At 32.3% G+C, this 26721-nt stretch overlaps 2 non-coding genes and 1 pseudogene across 2 annotated transcripts; 2 read left to right on the top strand and 1 right to left on the bottom strand.

The window, feature by feature from the left end:
* The first annotated feature begins 6285 nt into the window (after positions 1–6285).
* On the top strand, positions 6286–7056 carry LOC111619215 (annotated as a pseudogene).
* A 9082-nt stretch (positions 7057–16138) lies between these two features.
* Trnav-cac lies at positions 16139–16211 on the bottom strand. The gene has a single exon. It is a non-coding gene; the product is annotated as a tRNA-Val (tRNA).
* Positions 16212–16669: 458 nt separating this feature from the next.
* On the top strand, positions 16670–16742 carry Trnav-uac. The gene has a single exon. It is a non-coding gene; the product is annotated as a tRNA-Val (tRNA).
* Positions 16743–26721: the final 9979 nt, after the last annotated feature.

Raw genomic sequence — 26721 nt, 5'->3', positions numbered from 1 at the left:
CCAGTTTTTTGAAAAAGTATTTCATGTTTTTTACGAAAGACATTATAATGTATCATATTCATTTTCCAAACACATGATATAATCCACTCAAGATTTGAAGCAGCATAGAACAAAAATAGTTTACAAGAAACCAGTGCACATTTCTCAAAGATTGTAAGAAAGCAAGGAAACAAAATATACATTCAGTAATAATTATATAAAAATATATGAAGATAGAATACATTTTTGAAGAGATTAAATTATTTTACAAGAAGGTGAAGATGAGTGCAAAACACTTTTTAACTTCAAAAAATTTGCAATAACTGTAAATACGAAAACAGTTAAAAGAAAGGCAACCGTATAAAGGAGAAAAGGAGATTTTTGTTCTTATAAATGAGGTTATGCAGCCAAACCTTACAGCACCTTGCCAAATTGTTAGACCCCTCTTTTTTTCGTAATATTGTTTAAAAAATGAATAATTTTTCGCGTCATTCTTATTCTATATTATATTCGAAACACTTATAATAATTGCTTTTTATATGGTAAATAAATTATCTACTACAAAGAGGGAAATATTACATTTTTATTGAATTATTACGTTAAAAACTAACAAATCATCAACTGTTTTGCATGAGTCTCTTACTGTAGTAATGAAATGTAAATTAAAAAATAAATTATTTTACTTAATACAGTATTATTAAAACAGTTTCAGCCTTCACTTATAAATTAATCGTACGATGGGAATATATTAAACTATTAGATTAATATCGTTTTAGGAAACAATATTTAATAATTATCAACAAATTTATTTTATCTATTTATCTGATTTTCCTTGAGATTTATATAAGAATCCTTGAAAATGTGAGAGATAACATCGTCATCTCACTTTGATTATAAGTATGGCGCGACCTAAATATTCTGTATAAATTACTTTTTAATCAGGAATTCAATTCGTAAGCGGTGCAATTTTTTATATTTATACTTTATTTAAAAATTCAATGTTTTATTATATTTTAATTAAGGAATTTTGAAAAATTCCTAAATAAAAAAATCTGAAAATTTGTGTATAAAATCCCTAAATCAAGTAAATCACACTCAATAATAACTTGATACTTCTGTACACGATTTAATTAATTTTAATTCAGTAATTAAAGTAAGTATTCATTTAATAAAAATTTTCTAACATCTATTTTCAATGATAAGTTTGTTGACCTTCCTTCCAGCAAAATTATATTATTTGCCTATGGTTATCGTTCATGTCTTAATTACATCAAAAGAAAAAGGTCGAATTATAATTTATATTAGTGCCTAATTTGGATTTACACTTTTTACTAGATCAACCTGTTTAGAAATATCCACATGACTTTAATTATATTAAAAGTATATTTTCTTTTCGTGAGAATTTTCATTAAAGGTTGTTACGTTCAAGTAAATTATAAGATTTAAGATTGAGTTTTCTATATTACTCCATAAACTGTTGTGTGGTAAATACATTACACATTTCTTGAAGTCATATTGTTTTTTAAATGAAGGTTTCCGGTATATTACTCATTCTGTTTTCACCGTTTTAATATGTGATTAATAAACAATGTTTACTGACCCCCTCTAAAATTATTGTATGACTGCCTATTTCAATTTTCTAAAAATTATATGTCACACGTGAGGAGTTCAGGGGTGATGTTTCCTGGGCTTCACGTTTATCTGCTTTTAAAGATACTATCGTCTCTGTAAGATTTCCATTGTCATCTTAATTTCTATTCGCTATATTAAGAGAATTTGAATCAAACCATTATTATTCTTGTAATATATACTTTCGTGCACATTTCAGGCCTAACACTACTGACCACTGGTCGCGTGTTGGCGCCTGACCAGTGGCGTTTATCGTGTTTTTTTTAAATTTTTTCAAGAACAATTAATATACAACAGATATTTTTAAAACATGACCTTCTATGTAATTACTGAAATATATAATAACATTGATATGTCGTAACTTCAAGGGCGTCAATCAGCGCTGTTATCATGTCCAGATCTACCAGGGTGATGTCCTGGTACTCTGCGTACCGTCCTTGATAGCGATGGAAGCACCGCTTTCCTTGTATTTACAAATTTCTATACTACGCGTGAGAAAAAAAAAACAATAAGATTGCTTTTGAATATTCGAATATCAGTGGCGGAATGAAAGCACTGTATTATCGAATACGGGACATATTTCACAGAGAAAATATCTGAATGGTGTAAAGCAGCCAGATTATCGCATTTTCACATACGATTTACAAAATATCAACCTCAGATTAGATGCAGGATGATACACATCAAAGTATCCAATGATTCTATCTAGGACCGGTACTGGGCTTCGTGCTAGATATTTGGACACCCTCGCTTAATTATGTGGATTACAACAGTGGCGTAGCGTGGGTGTCAGCTGCCCGGGACGGAGGAAAATTTCGCCGTCCCCTTATTTAGGTATCTGAATTTAAAAGACTAAAATTCAGTTTCGTCACAGAATAAGTAATGAACAATTCCGTGCACATTTCAATCGGTCCGAATCGTAGGTGCGACAAAAATATGAAATGAAATGGTTCAAATTTTTACAAGATATTATTATTATTTATTGTGAAATTTTGCCGCCTCCTAAAAGGGCCGCCCCTGCCGCCCCCTCTACGCTACGCTACTGGATTACGAGTAGATTTATAATTTAATTCAACCGATAGGAGTTTACAGGTATGTTTTTATGATAGTTCTGTATAGTTGACAAGAGTTTTTAAAATGTTTGATATATTTATTCTTCTCTCCCATCTTGTATTACAGATTTTAATGTTAAACTAGTGATGTTACGATGTTCTATCTATAAGGGAATGAAGAAAAAATATGTACAATTCTTGTACAATGTTAAAAAATTAAGAGATTAGGGAATTAGGGATATAAAACCCTGCTGAAAGAGCCGGAATTTTACTTAAAAGCTTAACCGAACCAATCTCTAGCCGAGTACAGTGGGGGACTGATTTCTTCGTAGTATCAGATGTAACAAAGACAGAAATTTTTGCAGTTCAATGAGAGTGACTAAAAAGTTGTAAATTTTGGAAATTTCCGTGGTCCTAAAACGAAGTAGTTAGAAAACAAATGACCGACAATCTATTAAGTTTAACATATTTAGATTTTTACAGCTATGGTGAGAAACGTTTAAAATCTACAACAAACCTGTCACGTCTTTTGAAGTATACTAGTGATGCGACAGAAGAGGCATTTGACATTAACCGGTATCGACACCCTCGAGATTTGGCAGCCCTCGTGCATGCCAAATCTACCAGGACCGTCTCTGATTCCATTCATTAGCCACTCGTAGGGAGCAATTTTAACTAAGAAAATTGTTTTAATATTTAAAAAGTAAAGAATATTTCGTTATTTTTATGTACATTTATTTACAAAGCTATATTTAATTATAATTTTTAATAAAAATATATTCATTTAGAGGACATGGTTTCAGGAGTAATACGTTTACACTGATGAAATTCATGTATTTTCTTTAAGCTTCAAGGATAATAAAACAATTATTTAAAAACAAATCAACTCGTTATTATAAATAATTACTCAAAAATACATCACATTCATAAATAAAAATATTCAAATTTAAAAATTACAACCAAATTTGCTGTAAGACAATTATACAAACAGTAGTAAATTTGCCTCTTTACATAAAGTTTCAATAATTAAGATAATTATCTTTGTTTTAAATTTGCTTGTAAATCCTATTAGACATTGTTTCTCATAAATGTTGCAGTTTATCAAAGTTTATCTCATTTTATCCATACAGTTATAAATTACAACTGTCAGTTCATCAGCTGTTGTGTACCGTTTGTTGGTTAGCACAGACATCCTAAAAAAGCATTGCCCACACATTTTTTCTGTGAAATTTAAGTTCCTCATTAATTATGAAAATATCTGTTTAGCCATTAGAAGCAAATGCTGACCAAACTATGATTTCATCTGTCTGTTAAAATATTCCTTTTGTCTGTTTTCTTAAATCATGCCAATCATTTTTGCCTCGAGTTTAACATAGACAACATTATCATTTTGAAAACATTAGCTGTTATTGCATCTGACACTTTTGGTGGTAAAGTAGCAGCAATGGCATATGTAGACCTGTCAGGATAAGAAACAGGATCGTCTTTTTAATTTATTAAATTTTAAATATACGCTCTCCACCTCAAAATAGTAGTGTCTTGCCCCTGTACATTATACTTTTCCTGTTAACAATAGAATCATGTCGGCCATCTGACTTCTTTCAGCAAAATGTTTTCATTGAATTAACGTGAATTACTGTTTCTTATATATTAAATGTGGACCTTCCGACTAACCTCTCACTACACCTTTAACCACTTTGCCATTGATGGTTTATTATGACTTACTCATCCAAGTTTTCCTGTTTTGTTAATAGAAATATTTTAAAAGAATAAAATTGATTTATTTATATTAAATACCAATTCTCTAAATTAAATGCCAAATTGATGTAAGAAATTGGTGCAATCTAGTCATATATGTTGGGACTTGCACGGACGACGAAGGACAGATTCGGGACAGACAACACACGATAAAATTCGCGGGGTGTTGCTCTCTCGGATTCGATCACAGGTACTTTCCACTGGTAGGCTGAGTCTTAAATATTTGCCCGGAGGACCCAGGCAAATATTAGAAAAATCATATTTACTTAAAGTCGTAAAACCAAGGTTTTTCGGAATATTTGCCTGGATTCTCGGGCAAATATTAGAAAAATCATATTTACTTAAAGTCGTAAAACCAAGGTTTTTCGGAATATATGCCTGGATTCTCGGGCAAATATTAGAAAAATCATATTTACTTAAAGTCGTAAAAACAAGGTTTTTCGGAATATAAACAAATTATTTTCTTAATGATATACGAGTTAACTTGTTTAAGATTTTATCTAATATCTGATTATGCAAGTATCAGGTTTATGAATTATTTTTTTAAAATCTCTCAAATAAATAGGAAATTTGATTTGAAGGAAATAGTTTGCCGAGATTTCTTGATAATAACACACACCTGAAGTCATACGACAACAGAAAAGACTAAAAGTTAAATGCCCATAAGCTTCTTTAATACAAGTAAGTTAAATGATCTTAACCACTTACATATACGGTTTTGGTTTTATTCGTATGTGACGCTACACATGGCGATCTGCCGAGGGGATGACTCCTAGAAAATCATTTATGAGAGACTGGCCCTATTTAGGCGTTACTGCCGTAAAGAAAACTACGTGGCCAGCCTGTTGGTTATGCGCGACCCACGACCAACTAGTGTTTAGTGTTTTTAGCTTATGAATTGTGACTTATAGAAACGGTATTTTGGTAATACTATTATTTTACAATGTTTCTATATTATTTAAACATAATTATTATTTTTAAATTTATTATTTTATCATAAAAACGTAGTTTAATTTGTTCTTTTCTTTTCCATAGAGTGACACTAGAAATCGTGATCGAAGTGAATCTTGCTGCTGAGATAATTACGAAATAAAGTGAAAAAATTTATTATTCTTACGTATTTTTTCAGGTAAGATTTTTTAGTTAATATGAATTATTTCCGAGAAAAGGTAAAACAGAGTACAACTGACAACTGGTGTTATTACAGGGTAACAGTATACCGACAAGCAATGTTATCCAATTCATTCCTAACATTACGTTCAACGGGGTGTGTTTTTAAACAATATTTAACGCGTGGAGGTGACTATTAATTTATATCATTGGGGATCTATTGACCTGCCTACTGAAATATTAATTAAGTAATCTTTAGGGAATTTTTTTGATTTCTATGTGTTCTTTAAATCTCCTTTTGTATGGATCTTTTTCTAAATGTAAAACTTTTATATTGTTTTTATTAATTTGACAATTATTGTCACTTGTGTGGTTGTGCCAGGGGGGAGTGTTATGTTTTAGGCGGATAACAGCTTCATGTTCTTTAATTCTTGTTTCTAATATTATTATTACAGTCGACCCCCTATTACACTGTCGACAATTCCGATTTATATGAATTCCGTATTGTACGAGTCACTTGGATTTTACAAATACGTGTGCCGGGCTGTGAACGGCTCACGTCTAGTTAATTATACTCGTATTTACTAATAATTAAATGACTTCACATAGATTACGGTAGTATTAGATATGTTATTTTAATTATTTAATTGGATATCATATTTTAATTCTATTAAATTATAGTTCTGTGTAATTTAAAAATATAATTGATTGTTATAATAAGAAATATCTTCTATTTGATTAATTTCAGGTTTAAATTATGGCAGATTTTCATCTCAATTTAAATATCACTACGAACGAACCATTCGGATTTGAAACAATCATGAATGGTAAAATTCTAATATCATGGTTACAACGCGACTGGCATCATTCTTTTTATTACACATTGATGTATCTGTTCCTGGTATTCAGCATTAAGAAATTTATGAAGAATCGCAAGGCCTTGGATCTGAAGAAGTCACTCTTCGTCTGGAATTTGATTATGGCATTGTTTAGTATCGCTGCGAGTGTAAGAATGTTACCTGTTCTCGTTGAAATCGTACGTCAATTAGGTTTTAATTATTCTGTTTGTTTTATAGAACCAATTTTAGATAATGTCCAACAGACTGCTTTCTGGATATGGCTTTTTATATGTTCAAAAGTAGTAGAGTTAGGTGATACAATCTTTATCGTTTTGAGAAAGAAAAACTTATTATTTCTACATTGGTATCATCACAGCATTACATTAATATTTACTTGGTATGCTGTGAATCATCTCGTAGGACTTTATCATTGGTTTATCGCAATGAATGTTATTGTACATTCTTTAATGTATACATATTATACGGTATCGACATTAGGTGTAAAAATTCCTCGTACCGTAGCAATAATCATTACATCTGTGCAGATATTTCAAATGATATTAGGCATAATTTTGACTCTATGTGCTAAGTTGCAAAATGATTGTGACATTCCTAATGAGATAATATCATATTTATTTCTTTATATCAGTTATGCAATCATATTTGTTCGGTTTTTTTATTTTTCCTACATTTCAAAATATCACAATAAGAAAGAATAATAAAATCTGTTTCTTTGAGTATAGCAAATTCAATTAGAGTCTGTATTTCCTGAATATCAGAGTCTATTCGTCTCGTTGTTGGTGATTGCTTTTTTGTATTCGTTAAAATGTTTTTCGTTTCTTTAACTGTATTATTTTCATTCGTGCATTTAAAGTGGGCAGCTCAATTTATTGTGTTTAGTTTGATGGATTTGATAACATTTATTTTTGTATTGTTTAAAATTGTTTCTTTTTCTGTATTGTTTTTATTTTTCTGAATAATGTCGAGAAGTTGTCCCAATAGCTTATTAAGAATAAATAGAAAATTTCTCACATAATTCGCTTACATAATTACATATTTTAAAAAAATACTTACAATAATCGTAATACATTTTTATGTGGAACTTTTGTGAATTATAAATGTATTCATTTATTCAGTGTATTTAACAAATATTCTATTAATTAAAGTTTTATGTACTATTTACTCGAAAATGCTTTTATTTCTGTTTTATAAAAATAACTTTTGTATAATAAAACAATAAAATATTTACAATTGTATTGGTAATAGAGCTTAGAATTACAAAATACAGTAGAGCGTCGATTATCCGAATCAATTGGGGACTGGGGTTTTCGGTAAATTGATATTTCGGATAACCGATTATGTACGAAAAAATATATTAACCTATCCCATATTGAAATTTTTCTCAGTTGCGTGGCGCTTCGCGTTGAATTATCGTCGACGTTGAGCCTAACGAAGACTATTGTATCGTTAAAAATTATTTTTCTATTTTGTATAAATAAAATAAATATATTGAAAAATATAAAAACAATAAAAAAATTATACTTCAGAAGTTAATTTAGTATCAAAAAAGTAAAATATTTGAGTAGCCCAAGACATAGCCGAAGATTGCAGCGCCACAGCACTGGCGAAATTTAAAATTTGCCGACTGGAATTCTTTCGGATACTCGACGCTATGCTGTATTAGACCTTATTTTTCACTGTTATTCTGGTACTTTTGATAAATTTCTTTTCTAAAAAGTGACAAGTTTTAAATAGTGATGATATCTGCATTAATTAATTTTACATTTAATAACTAACACGCTGTTATTATTGTAACTGGAAGCAACTTCTGCTTAAAGTTATTGATAAACATCTCTTTAAGCATCTGTTCTACATGAAACACATTAGGAGTATATTTCTCGCTATTTTAAAAATAGTCTTTTGCATTCATCCTTAGCTTCTTGTAAAATAATTTGATCTTCTCACACATATATTTTATTTCTATACATCTTGTTATTTATTTATTTTGCTGGATGTATGCTTTGTTTCTAAGTTAAGTGTAAGTGTGTTTTTGTTTTTAGTTTTGACACTCCACTGTATTATCATGAACACGACCTTTCTGTTAGACTAATCAACAGTTAGCTTGAAACTGTATCTCTGCCTCACGCCTTGCTTTCTTACAATATTTGAAAAATGTGCACTGGTTTCTTGTAAACTGTTTTTGTTCTATGCTGCTTTAAATCTTGAGTGGATTATATCATGTGTTTGGAAAATGACTATGATACATTATAATCTCTTTCGTAAAAAAACATGAAATACTTTTCAAAAACTGGGAATATCAGATCGGTTTCAAGCCGGGACGTTTGTACAGTACATTAGGGCACTTAGGATACGTGCCGTCTACCTTTTCGTCTCGGTTTCTCTTTTCCTAATCCTTAAAAAGACCCTGAATCACAAAAAAATTCTTTTCTACTAGTCCATTCTGCAAATATAAAAGTGAGTAATAAACGATATTTGCCCTTTGACACGTGCAACTTCGCGTTATAGTGACCTAAATCCAATCCCTTGTTTCTAAGGTCAAGTTTGCCCTCTAGTTCCACCAGTACTATCGTCGATCCGACGTTAAATAGTGCAGTTTGAAGCTCTTTGTACAACGTACGATACCTTTTTTAATAGCTTAAATTAACATGGTCTGCGGGCGCCGCCAATTTCAAAATTGAATTCTTTAAATTTCCCCTTAAGCTGTTATGGTAAATATCAATGCAGGAGCTACGTTTTACGAAGCGATTTTGTATTTCCGATAAGACAGTTTCTAGTATATTAGTCATTCTGTTTTTTAGTATTAAGTGTGTGGTCAATATGGAGTGTTTGCTAAGCTGATGACTAAAATTATTCTATGGCTGTCTATTTAGATTTGCTAAAAATATATATCACATTTGCTTTTAGTCACTCTATACTTTATATATTTCTTTCAGAACTGTTATCAATTTCTCTTATGATAAATTACCTTTCTATGTAAAGAAGTCATAAGTAGAATTACCTAAGCTAGACGTTCTTCTATTTTTAAAAATAATATCGTTCTTCAAACTTTTCCTTGATAATTGGAACTACGTCTTCATTTCTATCCACTATAATAAGAAAATCTGAGTAAAACCATTAAGATCTATAATATTTCAAACGATGAATGTAATTCAATCCAGTTTTCATTTTGACTTCAGAAGATTTCCTTTCCTAAAATAATAATGTATTGTAGTACCAATTCTTTTAATATGTAATGTCCTGCACATTATAGGCCCAACAAGTTGACCACTCATCGCCAGTTTGTTCCTGAATAGTAGAGTTTTTCGGGGTTTCTTCACATAACCAACATATAAATAGGAACCAATTTCCCGAAAGAAAATCCTCCGAATAGCAAACTCTTAGCAGATTTTTGGAATGGTACATTATCATCCCTTATTTAATGAAACTTATATTACATATAGTTATCATTTAAAATTAAACACAGAAAAACATTTTCTTTTCATTGAAATTAATAATAAAATAAAAGATGTATAATTTAAATTTTTTAAATTAGTTAGCACACAGAGTCCGCAATAAACTGTGATTTTACACTATATTTTACTTTATAGAAATTTTTTTCAACAATAGCAGATATTTTCGAAACAAGACCTTCTATGTAATTATAATAAATATATGGCTTCAGTATGTCATAACATAAAAGACATTATTTACAGAATTTTACCTAACAATGGTCAGAATAAATGCAGTTTATATCAAATAATCAATCAATTGAATAACTAAAAGTAAAAAAAATGTTTTAGTTTGTTTTTATTTATTTTCATTCTATGACACTTAACTCGCCACTTATGTGCATTAGAGTCTTTCCGGTGTGCTCGCAGCAGGTAAATCGTATTAAGCAAACCTTCTACTGCAAAAAAACTGCTTCACAGCACAGTCTGTAACGGATAATAAAAATTTAATTGTTTCCGCCACGTTCAAAGAATAATAATTTAAAATTCCTTTTGAACGTTTAGACTATTTACAAAAACTAAAACATTTTGGTGTCTTTTCTTATTCTTTTACACAACCATAGAAGTAATAGTTAAACGGCTTGAAGGAAAAAAAATTAAAAAAAACCTTATAAAAGTTTATAAAATATTTAAAATGTTTGATTAATACATATTAATAAGAAACAACAACAGCAAAATATGGTTCATTCTTTGTTCCAAAGTTGGAAAACCCTCTTCAGAACGTTCGAGAAATCGATGTAGAACATTAAAACAGGCGATTTCATCATTTTGATGAATCGAAAGAAGACATTTCTAAGGATTAAAGTAACAGGATTTAAGAAATTCGTGTGAACGCAATGATAATCCAATTGTTTCTATAAGTAATCCTGTTGTAGCAGAATTTATTGAACTACTTTCTTTTACGATAAAAATCTTTATTATTGTAAAGCTTGAACATTGAACGAATTGCCTGATATATCTCCACAATACATGAAAGTTTGGATGAAGAACTGGATGTTACTGATTTACTAATCCAGCTTCATTCAAGAGCTTTACCAAGCATTTCTTTAATAAGAAAAGCTTTTCATTGCGTTTGTCTTCTGTAGTAGTGTGTAATTGTAACCAAACAGTTTTGGTATTGACGTCTTCGTGATCAAATTGCATCGATCGTTTTCACTTCAGAAATATCTGAATTGTAAATTTAAGCGATTAATTGAATTTCATGAACAAAAGTAAAATTTTATTCTAAAATTATTTCAAATATTTTTAAAATAACAAAAAAAAAGTAAGAAATTACTAAAATATTCATTCTCAAGTTATACTGGAACCAGTTGAAGTGCAACATCTTTATATACCACCCATTTTAGGTCTTAATTTTATCTTGTACAATGTTTCCAAATAGAAGCAGTATCATGCAAATTGAAGATCATTCGTTATTATTTATCAACCTTCATTAGACGAACAGAAGTCTTTCCTTCTCTAATGCTAGTGATAAAGAAAGTTACACAGATTTCACATGTATAATTTCCGTAATAATCTGCCCACGCTTGACGACCACAACTGTCAAAAGAAGACATAATACTTCCACGTGTTTTAAAAGAGGCAAGCTGCTAAGGTTATAGCCTGACAAAACTATTACTAACTTTGGCAAAAATTATTGTCCTCACTTGAGTATTTATTTAATTTTTAATTGGCACATTGAAAACCGTATTTGAAAACAGCTGGCTATAGGAACCAATAAAATACTAGATTGTTTATCCAGCTGTATTAAATATAGATTGTAAAGGAGCCTACTTTAACATTGGTAGGCCCTCGAAACAGATTTCTCTATCTATATCACATAGGCTAAAGGAATAGGCATCGAAAAATATCAAATATAACCAATTAGAGTAAGAGTTTCATCTATGACATGTAATCTACATTGTGTCAATCATACAAGTAACATATTTTTGATTTATTAAATTTGAAAGATACAGTAGCATTGGAATATTTCCTCAAATATTAAAAATAAGTCATAATAAAAAATTTAAAAGATTGTTACGAATTTCACTTTCCTTCTATAACATTACTATTACATTCATTTTATATAATACTTAAAGAAAAGTTAATAAATCTAAAATTTGTTAGATATATGCGCATGTTTTTTTCTATGATAAATTAAAAAATTAAACATAAATTAAACTTATTAATTTCCAATAATGTAATTTCATAAGCAGCATTTAGAAATTAAGAGTGCTGTATTAATGTTCTACACGTGCTGTAAGAAAAACTTTATGGCATACCATTAACGATTTCCAGACACGATATCATTAATGGTTCGTTAATGGATTTCGATCATAAATCGTTTTCTATTATTACCATGGTAACCTATCAAGTGTGGTATCGATTCCTCGTTCAGCTACTTTCGACGTAACTACCGACCAAAATTTTCGTTAAAAATCTTCGACAATGGAACAGAAATACGAAACAGAATTTTGTTTGAAATGCTTCTTGCAACCATATTTATCAGCGAGTTTATTATTTGGTTGGGAATATTTTACTCCTTGTAATCGTTATCGTTCGCATTGTGTTTATGGCATTCTGAAACGTTTTTATCAAAGATTTATTGAAATTTTGCTCTGGTTTCACTTATTATTCAGCATTTTTGTCACGATTCCTTCACTGAAGCGGAGTGTGCCTTGTTACGCCATATTAATGGTTGTAGGTAACGATAATATATTTGTGAAAATGACATTCGTTATTGGTTCTTTTACTGTATTATACTTGTTTACATTTCTAAGACGTAACAGAATCAATCCCGTTTTGAATGTAAGAATTGGGAATATTTTACAACAGAAGATAAGAATTGATATTCAGTTATGGTGGCGTGTTATTATATTTGCCCTGGCATGTATTATCAGTATACTAGTGACGATTGTAATAATATTCGTCATACCGGCTTTGATAATAGAGAATAATTATCATTGGGAAATAATATTTTGTTCGGTAGAAATGAGCCTTTGGAGTATTGTTTTTGTAGGAAGTGTACTTAATTTTCTATTGTTATTCGTATCTTTAATTCTTATAATTCACAGTTTATTCACAGAGATTTTGATTGATATGTACTTTATGAGAAGGAATCATCCGAGTTTAAACACTGAATTAAGAAACTTAGTGATTCGACATTCAGAAGTTTGGTCACTCATTAAGAGACTTAATGCAAATAGTTTGCCACTTATGTTATTATATAATACTCTGATAATAGAAACGTGTCTTAGTTATTATATATTTATATTTGAAGATTATGACCCGAAATTAAAATTAATAATTTCCGTAATTATGATAAGTTACTCTTTTAGTTGTATACTTTTTAGCTTCGGACTTTCTTCAGTCACTTCTGTGGTAAATTTATTTATTTTTTTAAAAATTTAATTGCAGTAGATGTTTGTTAACCAGTAATTCTAAATGGTATGGGTCGAATTGCCGTGGCGATTAAGGTGTGTTTTCATACACTCACTCTTTCTGTTTTGTCGATACTAAGATGGACTTTTCTTATGACCATCGTGTGATGGGCACACCCACAAAATATATTTGGGAATTCGCACTAATTCGGTGTTTGGTTTTCCATAAAGATAAAGCAAAGGTCTGAAATTGCAGGGCTTGAACCTAAGCGAACAACTCCAGAAATCGGATGATGTATCCCGGATACGTCGGGCGTGTTTCTGAACACCCAGCCATTTTCATTATGGACCTTATAAAATCTATAATTGACACGGGAAAAGTTCTCTTAGTGTCTATAAAACGGAAAGAATTATAAATAAAAACAATCTGAATACATTATAAGGCTGATTAAGCGTGTCGTGTGGACATTTAATCAGTGTCTGAAATAGAGCACCACACCGTAGCAAACCGAGTAAAAAATATACAGTACACGATACAAATTTGTTTTGGATTAAGAAATTTCTACTGTTATTTTATATTATAAATGTAATAAATTTCTTCTTTTGAAACATTTCCCGAATATAATATTTCTGGTTAATTAAATATAGTTACATTTAATAGCTGTATTACGAGTATAATTTTCTGCTTTCCAGATGCAAAATTCATTTCAAGAAATACGAATATTTGCAAATGGCCAATTATCTTTAGAAGAAAAGTTATTTGCAAGTATATTTTATATATATTTTTTACAATATTTCGTTATGTAATTGATATATTTACGTTACAGATTTTAAATTTCATGAAAAGATTTGGAAAAATTCCACTTAGAATTTCTTTTGATGGCTATTTCTATGCAAAGGAAAATTTTCCACTTAAAGTTCGTACATTTAGTCATTTACTCGTACTGTATTTATATTTTAAAAAAAATTCGTAGATATTGTTCAAATTTATATTAACAATTTTCAGATGATGCAAACATTACATTCAGTATTTTCCAGTTTGTTGAATATTAGAAATTCATCTTTAAGAAAGAAGTGCTGAAGAATTTCACGAAAAATCTGTAATAAGTAAAAGGTAAATATAAAAAAATTAGTAAATATTGAATTTCATTGAATATTGAATACAGAATTTTTAAATGTCTTAATTCTATACTGTAATATTTATTGAGAAAGGTGCTGCACCCTTCGAGAATCTATCAACCAGGAGTGCCTTCCTGAAGCACTGTATAGAAAACCTGCCTCTTATTTAGTTCTTAGGCTTGTGAAAAAAATCCTGAAAACTCCACTTGGTCTGCCAGCTTTTGAGGCGATCAGTGTTTAGTGATTTTAATCACTCGGTTACTGATAGTTCGTTTAATTGTAAATGAATGTAAATTGCATTTATAACGTATTGTTAAGTTAAAATGTAATGATTTAAATAAAATGCCAACGTATAATGACGTCTGAATGCTGATAAATTACTTCGGTAAATATACCTACAATTTGATTATTTGTACCGGTATTTTCGGTAGAAATAAGTAGACACGTAACAATTTTCTGAAGTCAGAAATTTACTTTATACTCTTTCACGTTGATTTATATATTTACGTATTAAAGACATAGAAACGGCGACATTTTAATTTAAACTGTAAAAGTAAGTTACTTTTCAGTTCTTTACAATTTATTTCAGTTGATAAATTGACTAGGGGCGAGGCATTTGTATTGGAGCTCGAAAGGAAATGCGGCTTGGAAAAGTAGCTGAAACAACAATTGTTAAATGTTAACCTTTCTATATATTTGGCTTGTAAAGCGTGTTAAAATAATTGTTTTCTTTGGCCAATATACAAGATTGTTTCCAAATTCGGGCTACTATAGTTTTATGTTAAATATGTAATGGGGCTGGCCAATGTGGTCTTATTAACTACACTGTTTGCAGAGTCTTCAGCCCCATAATAAACAATTGTTTTTTATTAATACTTCACTTCCTCATTGAAAACACAATTTCTTCTTCTTTCCAGTTGTAAGCACGCCAATTAGGGAGAGGGGGTTTATTCCCGTTCGTCCGGATGGTCTAAGGATCTGGCATATATGGGTGGTGGTTTGCAGATGCAGAAAAAGACAAATGTTTGCAAAAATCCTGTTTATTTTGTCGATATATGCTTACATCTCGGTAGTTGGTAGAGCACGTCCCGGGCAGCGGTGATTAAGTGGTCGGAGTCTGTACTTGTGCGAAGAATAGCAGTAAGTCGGACTTGTCTTTAGTGACAGAGAGTGAGATCTCTTAGTTTGTCCTGGAGTATCAAACAGGCAGATCACCAGGAGGAGTGTAATGTAACGAATGAACTAACGAACAGTTCGAACCCTTGTCCTTGGACACTCGGGCTTATAAAATTTTTCGTTCTCAATTTCAATACCGATTGGTCGGGCTATTTCTTTCTCACTCCTCAATTGGTCTTTCTTCTGTCTCGAGATAGAATTTGAGACCAAGTTAAGTAGCGAGAAAGGTCTGCTCTGGCGGTTTATCCGACATCATCCTCTCGACTGCGATCGCGATTCGTCGATGATAAAACACCTGCGCTCATATTGCGTCTCATTGCTCCCTTTTTCTTGTTGCGTTTTAAGTTTTAAACAATTTCCTTTTTTTTTTTAAATATTGTTTTCCTCTATTCTTTATGAGCAACGATGTCAAAGTCCGGTGCCGCCGTCTCTACACTTATATTGCTTGTTTTCTCGATGGTTTAATTTAATAAATATACAGTTTTTTTTAATTATGGACTATTTCCTGGACCTCACGTAATCTGCGATAGATGGAAACGTAAGTCGAAAGCACAGTTGCATAATGCAATACTACATGTCGATCAAGCAAAGCGACAAAAACTTAAAGTTGTGCTTGCCAGGTTTCGAACCTGGGACCTTCCGCGTGTGAAGCGGACGTGATAACCACTACACCACAAGCACTCGACAGTATCGACCACAGAACTTTTCTAAGAGCGCTTAAATCGTTGTGCTAACTTCAATTGCAGCACTTTTCTTACAAAATCCTAATTACTCTCACAATGGAAACTCGTTAACCTCGCGACACGTCGTTAACGTCCGATGCATTTGTTTTCTCTTCGGCAATGGCGATTCCACGCAAATTTAATTCGCATCGTCGTTTGCTCATCTTATCCTCTAGTAACGTGATTTTCTACGGCGAAATTGCGTCGCCGTTTTCACAGAAAAACATCTCTCGTTCGTTTTCTGGCGTGCAACGATTACAGACAGCTTTCCGCTCTTTCCGCCTGCTTGAATCTTTACGAAAATATACACTAAAACTGTTCGAAAACGTCAGCAGTCTGAAGGAGGAAAATCAAAGTTTTGTATACGAACCAGGATCAGTTCAAGAAGAAGAAATGGGTTTTTGCCTTTTTCGGCAGGTGTCTGTGGTGTAGCGGTTATCACGTCCGCTTTACACGCGGAAGGTCTCGGGTTCGATTCCTGGCAGACACACGCTCGATTATTTTTGTGTTTCTTAATTAAGGCAAATTTTCTTAGATTTTTCCCCTCTTCATCGCTTGTCAAGGTGTTCATTTAGCTCATTCGAAAGTTATCTTATTTTGCTTATTTTCTTTGAATTATCGGGCTATAAGCAAGATGCCTCTATTAAAGCAGCCGAGGTAGACAAATCAAGAATACTAGAGAGCAATAGAAGTACTACAATCTCGAAATCGAACTCGAAAACTTCCAGGTTACAGGTAATGTTATGTATTCTTACACATAACATCTGTTTTCTCTTAAATGTATTAAACACAATTCCACTCACATCAATTGAATCGCAAAGGGCATTCTCGGAAGCGGGACTTTTCATTACTAAAATAAGAATCAGACTCAATGATCGGAGTGTTGATCATCTTTGCTTTTTAAAACCTTATTATAAAAATTTACAATAATATTTTGTATTATGTATTATTTAAAAACGAAAATGACCTTTTAAGTTAGAAGTTTGATCAAAGTTTATTTTTTTAAATTTTCAACTCAATTTAAAGCACTTACTTGTCATTGTTGAATGCAGTTTCCAGCAAACTTTAATAATTTATATCTATTTGTGAAAATTTCTATGTAATTCAAACATAAATTTTAATATATATCTTACACAGCATTATTAATATGATTTTGGAGGTTTTTTTTTAACTCTTTCAGCACTTAACGCCTAAGAGGGCTTCTTTTCGCAAGCCCATTATGAGTCGACCAGGCCCACAATGGGGCTGCCGGGTGGTGAGGGGCGAAGCCCGACATATCCGAACTGATCACCCCCTGAAAAATTCCTGAGGATTTTTCGACCCATTCGATCTCGCACCCGGGTCCCCCAGAGCGGTAGGCGCCACCTTGGCCGCTGATTTTTAATGTTGAAGAATGTATTAAGGAGGAGAAATGCCGTTCCGTCTTTTTTGGCAGGAGTCTGTAATGTAGCGGTTATCACGTCCACTTTACACGCGAAAGATCTCAGGTTCGATTCCTGGCAGACACACGCTCATCTTTGTTTGTGTTCCTTAAGCCACACCTTCTTTGATTATTTTCTTTTCCTTCGTCGCTTTTCAACGTGTTCGTTTTCCTCATTCGAAAATTATATTTTGCTTTTTCTCTACGTATGGTTTTCGCCCACGCCTAAACACAATGCGAAAAAGTTCAATACGCCAAGGACATAATTGTCACAATAAGAATCAGCGAATACATACATAGATACATACATAGATACATAGATACGTCGAAACTGTGACAGGATATCAGAAAGAAAATGCACTTTATTCTTTGTGCAGGACACTCTGTAGGAGACGTTTTTTAACATATCGGGTCGTGAAAAACCTCACCTGCAAAACGTATGCGCATTTCAGGGTGGAGACGATGTACTTGTGCGTTCGTGAGCAATGCGACTGGGATTTGACAGTTACGTCTTCCAGGCGCGTTAAAACGAAATGTTTGGTCAAAATGTACCACCCGTTTAAATTTGGGAAACATCGCTTTCGATCGGTAACGCAGCAGCACCGAGTCAAATCATTATTTGTGAAGCGTAGTAATAAAAAAAAGTTCACGGTCAAACGAAAGAACAGAAATGTTATCATCGCCTGCGCCAAACAAAAATTCTTCAAGTATTGTGTCAGTCAAAGATCGAACCTAAGACGTTCCGCGTGTAAAGCGGACGTGATAACCACAACCCCACAAACACACGATGGAACCACTATACTTACCTAACAGCGCTTAAATATTTAAGTCGCACTTGCGCAAACTTCAAGTCCAATACTTATTACACCGCCAGTGGACACAAGATCAGCCTTAGAAAATCAGTGACCAATGACGGTGTAATAAACCTAAAATAGAGGCCAACATAGTGCTCACTAATATATACTAACAAGTAAGTCAAGTCCATTAGTTAACCCGGCGCTTTTCTTAAAAAATCCATACAACAAGTAACTTTTAATAGATATTAAATTTCAAATAAAGTTTTTCCATTCAATGCCTTATCCCGTGAATACCGCGGGTTTGCTTTATTACGAATTAAAGAGATGAATTACGTGATACGGAACATAACGTTATTGCTGTATCACGTGACGGCTCCAAACTTCATTATATATGCACCCCAGATATAAATTTCAGCAAATTTTTCCCTATAGAAAAACTTTGGAACTAAACTTTTTATTTAGAAAATTAAAATTTTATGGTCAAATTTGATTTCTTTTAACTGTCCGCCCCGTGAAACAAACTCGTGCAATGATCCATGAAAATCACTCTCTTTAGAAAGACAGACATGGAAATGACGAAATTGGCCGCAAAATGCAAAATTTTAACATTAAATCGAGTCACTATGCAACAATAAAATTTTCTCGTTGTTGAGAGAGAATCTATTGTTGGCTCGTGCGATTGTTTAATGCGAGTGCTATTTCAAGTTTTGCTTTGTTTGCAGAGATTGTTTAAAGTGATGTAAGTTTACACTATGATCTTTGTAGATTTAAGTACTCTTTAACTTTGATCAACAAAATATCACAGTTGGCCCCGATGACTTTCGATAAGAATTGATCGGTTTCCTTCGGAGGATTTGCATCTTTCCATTGTTAAAGCAAAATAAAAATTAATAAATCTGTTATTCCCCGCTATAGTTTATAAATTACATACGTATATATATTAATATCCCATATGAATCTTAATTAATTCAAATAATTCGAATTCATTCCTCTATTTTCGCAGTTGTTTTGTGTTACGGCAGTCAACAGAATAGTACAATTTTTATAAACTAATTCCTCTATCGAACATTAAAAATCGTCGAAAAGATTAAAATTATTATATATAATAATATTCTTTTCTAACAGGAATTAATCATTTTTGCATTAGAAATTTACAATTCAGATTAGAATAGGAATATTTCTCAATTAATCCTCTCATTTTCTTTTGCAGAATGGAGAATTTCAGAGAGTTGAAGAAGTTGCGCATCTCGGACAATGCAGAGTCCGAGCCTTATGACAAGCACCCTTATGACGCCTGGTCTTGGCCAGGCGTCATAAGGGTGCTTCCGAAAGATGCTCAGGAGAAGTGTCATACACCGGACGTCAAACGGGTGGTGGTCGTAACTCCGGACGACACCGCCTCGTCTCTCGTCCAATATCTGGAGGGGCGATATCCGGAGGTTCCGGAATGGACGGTGGAGACATCGTCGGGTGAGACCGGAGTGGACAGAAAGGAGCCCGAAGAGTCCGTCGAGCGTAAAAGGCCTTGGTGGAAAAGGTTGTTTTGCTGCTGGAAGACATAAATCTCTTCTCTGGCCAGGCCTTCTTGCGCAGATTTTGACTTTCCACCGAATGTAACATCGCCACTCGGAAGTGACCTTTCACCCGAATATGACACTCACCATGAATTGACCTTTCACCCGGCTACGACTTAATCGACTGGACTTGACTTTCCATCCCAATTTACGGACGGATACTTCGACACTATTCGAGATTCGGTTAAAGAGCATATAAAACAACGACAGTGACACCAAGCAGTGTTCTCGTGTTTAACGAAAGACTGTTTAAACGACTATAACTGGCCAAAACAATTTATATTCTACAGACATTTACACTGTATTTCATCCGGTGTTCTATGCTAAAAACTTTCACCGCAAAATAACGAATATGCTAACGCTAAATGGCATACCAGACGAATTTAAATAAAGCCAAAAGTACACGTACTCGGTTTGTGTACTCCGCAATTATAATTACTTCAACAATTAAATTTGTACATTAATTTTCATATTCAATAAAACTAATTAAATTTTATATTAAATGTTTACAGATTCGATATTTATTACATTTTTTGATGAATTTATAATTACTAATAATGTTTATAACAGTTATGACGGATGACGAAAACAGAAAAAATCTATCCGATTCATAACGAAAGAAAAATATTTAAATTTAATGAACCAAATATAATTTTAAACAGTTGGAAGTTTGTAGCAAAACAATGGCATGAAAGATAGAATCACATTAAATTGAGGTCCACGTGCACATTTTGAAACACGCGTTTTCAACATTAGTGGAAAAATCCTAAAAAAATAGAATTACGAATATTAAAATTTTTTGGTCAAATGTGTAAAATTTGATTTTTTTAACTCTTTGCTTTGTGAGCATTTGAAAAGGCCCTGTTTTTAGCAAGGCCATTATGGTGCGGCAGGGTAGTGAAGAACGAGGCCCGAGATATCCGGACGGCCCAACCCTGAAAAATTCTTTGGGCTTCTCGATTTAGTTCGAATTCGAACACAGATTTTCTAGAGCGGTGGGACCGCTAGGTCAGACGGCAGTGAATCATCAAGTTTGATTGCATTTGGTCCATTAGTTTTTTTCTGTACAGAGCTATAGAGATCTTCTGTTAAATAATATCTACTGTGTATATTTTAAAACCTAATTTAAAATGCTTGTAACATTTAAAAATTACATATACTTGTAATCAAATGTTTAGCGCCATATTAATTATTAAATAAATTTTTGAAATCGAAAACAAATTTAAATAATTCTACGTGCATATTAATAATTTAAAGAATAAATTTGGTACTAATTTAATAATAATATAAAAAGGCTTTTCTTTAAAATTAAAGTCTAGAGATTATTTTATCACCTGCTTTTATTTGAACACAAACAAATATGGCGGCGCTGGTAAGGATCGCTATACGTGATAAATCGCAATTGTATAAACTCTTGAAATTGAAGTATATTACTAGATTTCTTGCTAAAAATGTTAAATTATTTTTTCAGATGATATCGTTGCCATTTAGAAGTCTTATGGCTTAAATTAAGCTGTCAAGATACATTTATGTTAATTATAATACAGAAAATTTTGATACAGATTATTATGGATATAACCAGAAATTTTTGAGTGTGGGTCACCCACATCACTGATGGCTTGTGTAGCCTTAGAATAAGCAGGTAGGCTACTGTAAAAATGCAATTGCGTAAGATCATTAGCAACACATTATTGTGTACAGAGACAGTATCAGTATGGCAGCACCTTGCATGTCATATTTAAACCAGTGATACATGTAATGCGCTCAATAAAAAATTGAAAAGGATGAAGAAAAATAAATATTAAATTTTATTCTTCTTTACTTATTGACTGTTCATATAGCCTAGTATTTGAGTCTAATGTGCCTGTTTTCAGTTTCATTCAGTAGTCAATTACTACCGAATGAGTTTAGGAAGAGCACAAAGTATTTCAAAAGTAAATTTGGTAAAAATTAATTTTAAAATAGAGATGTGATTATGTACTCACTTGAATTTTGTAACTGGAGTAATTTTATTGGCAAGTATAGTATAATTAAAATTCTTATATTCACAGATTATTTTAAATGTTTTAAAATTACTGTAATCTCTCATAAGCTAATGAATTCCTCAAACAGCCTTCAGTAGGTTACAGGTAATCTCTATCTAGTCCAGCTGTTGAATGAAATATATTATTGTTTCATTAAATATTATTATTATTATGATGGTGTTGCAATTGTCTCGCTCAGCTGATACAATGATAAGTGTTATGCTGGACTAAAGTCAAGGCATAGCTACTCAAACAAGTGTGACGTTAAGTTTCCAAGTTATTGGTATATGTGTCAACATCTAGAAACTTCTTAACAATGTGACATGTTCGATATTGTAGCTTTCTGTAGTGTCATGTATATGTTATTATTATTTTTAAGCATGTTTTGCATCTATTTACATCGAATATTTTAATGGTTAATTTTAATTGTAAATGATTTCTTTTATACTATTCTTTTCCCTGATAAATAAAAGTGTTTTATTTTTTACTTTTTTAAGTCAGTATACAGTAAAATAATTTTTGGAGTTGAATACCAAAGACACAGGATGGCTTAAATACACTAAATACTTTTTCTTAAATAAAATACAGTATTCATATAAAAATTATTTATTACTTTTTGTTTATTACAAAAATTATTTATCACTTTTTGTTTATTACAATTTGTTTATTGAAAGAAATCACTTATTTTTGCTTTGTTTTACATAGTTGTCTTCTTTTTAATGCTGCTGAATTTGGGTTGCTTTTGATTGTCATGAAAGTTGAAAAATCTACTCCAGGTTACATTTCTAAACATGTGAGGCTATTTATAATGCATCAAATGCTTTTCTATTTACACTGTAATAAATAAAACTCTGGCATTAGTGTTGATAACAAAATAGCTCAATAGAAAGCCTACAGAAAATCACTAACAATTGTTATAATTGTCAGCAAATCTTACTTAACTCTATAAAATTTTTGGTTAATCAGTTGTTTGGGTAATTGGTGCTCTACAGTAATAAATTATTAATACAGAAATTATGTAATTAGCAAAACCCTTTATCCGTAGGTAACTCAGTTAAATTTGTTAAGATTTGTTAAATTGTAAACATAACATTGTGATTAGCAATAAAGTTTTGAAATTACTTAAAAAATAGTTATAAGTAATTGAAGCATGTATAGAAATATTTATGTATTGTCATTAATTCCAATTACATATGGCCTTCTTGGAGTTCTGAAGATCTTTATTCTCTTTATTCTGGTTTATATAGATCCAACACATGTGACACAACAACAATGACGTCAGCGCACCTCTCTGGACAAGAGTAAAACTGAAATTAAATTGGCAGTAGATAGTAATTAACAATTGTAATTTCAGAACAACATTGATGATATTTTCTATGTTGTACTTCTCTTCTGCATAACTTGTCTCTATTGAGAAAATAAGCAACTTGCGGCGCGTAATAGAAAATACGGCGGACAGCATGAAAGAGAGAATAAATAGATACACCAGAAGCATGAATTTATTTTCTGAATATTTGTTCATCCACTGGAATGTGGATGAACAAATTGGAACTGTTTACCCCTCATTCCTTCCCCTTCCCATCCGTCCACGTGGGATCCGCAAGGTATTCGTATGGTACTACAGTAGAGCGTCGATTATCCGAATCAATTGGGGACTGGGGTGGTTCGGATAACTGATATTTCGATTAACCGACTATGCAGGAAAAATAGAATAACGTATCCGATGTTGTAATTTTTCTCCGTTGCGTGTCGCTTCGCGTTGAATTTGACGTCGATGTTAAGCCTAATGTGAGATCCGAATAGCCCATGGGTCTAAATTAATAAAAATGTCGAAATTTAGTCATAAAATATTCTTTCGTTTGGTGAGAAAAATAACGTTTTCTAGCGTGGGAAAACAGCTAGGAAAGTCACTTCCTTCGACGGAAGTATGAGCATCCTCTGTTTTTCCCTTATCTGCTAAAAATCTCGCTTCGATGGGAACTGTTTACCCCTCATTCCTTCCCCTTCCCATCCGTCCACGTGGGAAAATCCAAATACGATGATTGGTCGAAAATGGGAAGATATAGCGGAAACTGGACCGGAATTCGAGTTCGTCAGGAGATCTCATAGTAGAGAGAAGTCTCCATATTTTCTCCCTAAGGCCATCGTCCTTAGTTAGGGAGTTAGTCAGAAAATCTCATAGAGGAGAGACGTCTTCCATATTTGCTCCACACCGCCCCGAGGAATTCATCAACAGACCCCCGAGCATTAAGACGAAGTACATACAAGCTCCTAAAAGCCAATGCCCTATGCTATGAGCAATACAGAATACAAAGGCTTATTACCATAGAGATAAATATACATCAAATACAGAAGAAGAAAGGAAAGAAAACGATCAGGTCGTATGTTTTAATATAAATTGTGAGCTCTCTCTCTTGACCTTGTATAGGTTAGGAATAATCGTTCTCTGGTTAGAGGTGTATATTTAACCCTTCGTTTATGTATTAAGTTTTATTTGTATTTTTACTTATCTTAAACTTTATTAAATCGTTATTCTGTTTAGACATGTCTCGTGTTGACTCTCTGAACCGAATCCGTAGATCACTTCACGCGTGTTAATCCGCGTGTAAAACAACTGATTAACTGGTGTGATAGGAATCCTGACGTGGGATAAAGACTTCGCCGTCTATATCCTCTTTTATATTAAAAGCCCTCCCGGTCAAAATCCTGATTAGGATCGGATCCAAGGATCCGAAACACAGAGACTATTCTCACGGAATAGGCCGAGTAAGTGGTACCTTAAAGCAGGTACCCCCGGCTACTCACACTAACTAAGACTATTGTATCGTTAAAAATTATTTTTTTTATTTTGTACAAACAAAATAAATATATTGAAAAATATAAAAACCATAAAAAATTATACTTCAGAAGTTAATTTAGTGTCAAAAACGTAAAATATTTGAGTAGCCCAAGATATAGCCAAAGATTGAAGTGCCACAGCACTGGCGAAAATTTAAATTTGCCGACTGGAATTCTTTCGGATAATTGACGTTTCGGATGATTCACTTTCGGATAATCGACGTGCTACTGTATTATAAAACAGTATCATCAAAATATACGTAGTGGCGTTGATCCACATTAGAAAATGCAAAATTTGAGAGCAAAATTTTCCCATTCTATTGGATCGTGAAGGCAAATGAAGACAAGTTGCCAAACCTTCGCTTCCATAAAATCGAATAATTTCGCAAAGAAGATCGATTATGCATCGGATACAGAACATTTTCTGATTCTCCATCTCAGTAAAGTTTTACCTTTCGTGTTTAAGGAAAATACGAACTTATCAGTAAACTCACTTTTGTCATAAAGTCCGGATTATTTTGCACTATTTTCTCATTCTATTTAAGTTCGTCATGCTAGCATTTGTCTTGTGCAAGAAATATTTGCTTGAATTATTGAGAATACGTGAAATATTCGAATGAATTTTACTGATGCATAACTTACATACTTAAGTACAGTAGAGCGTCGTTTATCAGAATCAATTGGAGACTTAGGTTGTTCGGATAACTTATTTTTCGGTTAACCGATTGTATACGAAAAAATACATTAGCCTATCTCAAGTTGAAATTTTTCTCTGTTGCATGTCGCTTCGCGTTGAATTTTCGTCATTGTTAAGCCTAATGTAAACTTTTTAAAATAATAATCGTGGTTATTGTATTGTTAAAAATTATTTCTTTAATTCTTACAAACAAAATAAATATATTGAAAAATATAAAAACAAAAAAGATTATACTTTAGAAGTTAATCTAGTATCAAAAACGTTCGATTTAGCATGACACACAGTCCTGAGAAAAACACCACAGAAAAGTGCCAATGCTGCCAGCTAAAAAACACACATCAACAAAAAAATATTGGAGTAGCCCAAGATATAGCCAAAGATTGCAGCGCCACAGCACTAGCGAAAATTTAAATTTGCCGACTGGAATTCTTTCGGATAATTGACGTTTCGGATGATTCACTTTCGGATAATCGACGTGCTACTGTATTATAAAACAGTATCATCAAAATATACGTAGTGGCGTTGATCCACATTAGAAAGTGCAAAATTTGAGAGCAAAATTTTCCCATTCTATTGGATCGTGAAGGCAAATGAGGACAAGTTGCCAAACCTTCGCTTCCATAAAATCGAATAATTTCGCAAAGAAGATCGATTATGCATCGGATACAGAACATTTTCTGATTCTCCATCTCAGTAAAGTTTTACCTTTCGTGTTTAAGGAAAATACGAACTTATCAGTAAACTCACTTTTGTCATAAAGTCCGGATGATTTTGCACTATTTTCTCATTCTATTTAAGTTCGTCATGCTAGCATTTGTCTTGTGCAAGAAATATTTGCTTGAATTATTGAGAATACGTGAAATATTCGAATGAATTTTACTGATGCATAACTTACATACTTAAGTACAGTAGAGCGTCGTTTATCAGAATCAATTGGAGACTTAGGTTGTTCGGATAACTTATTTTTCGGTTAACCGATTGTATACGAAAAAATACATTAGCCTATCTCAAGTTGAAATTTTTCTCTGTTGCATGTCGCTTCGCGTTGAATTTTCGTCATTGTTAAGCCTAATGTAAACTTTTTAAAATAATAATCGTGGTTATTGTATTGTTAAAAAT

Source organism: Centruroides sculpturatus, unplaced genomic scaffold (assembly GCF_000671375.1).
Source record: "Centruroides sculpturatus isolate CEXI.00-Female unplaced genomic scaffold, Cexi_2.0 scaffold114, whole genome shotgun sequence".
Taxonomy (NCBI): domain Eukaryota; kingdom Metazoa; phylum Arthropoda; class Arachnida; order Scorpiones; family Buthidae; genus Centruroides; species Centruroides sculpturatus.
Note: the sequence above shows the minus strand (reverse complement) of the source record. Positions and strands in the feature narration are given on the sequence as shown.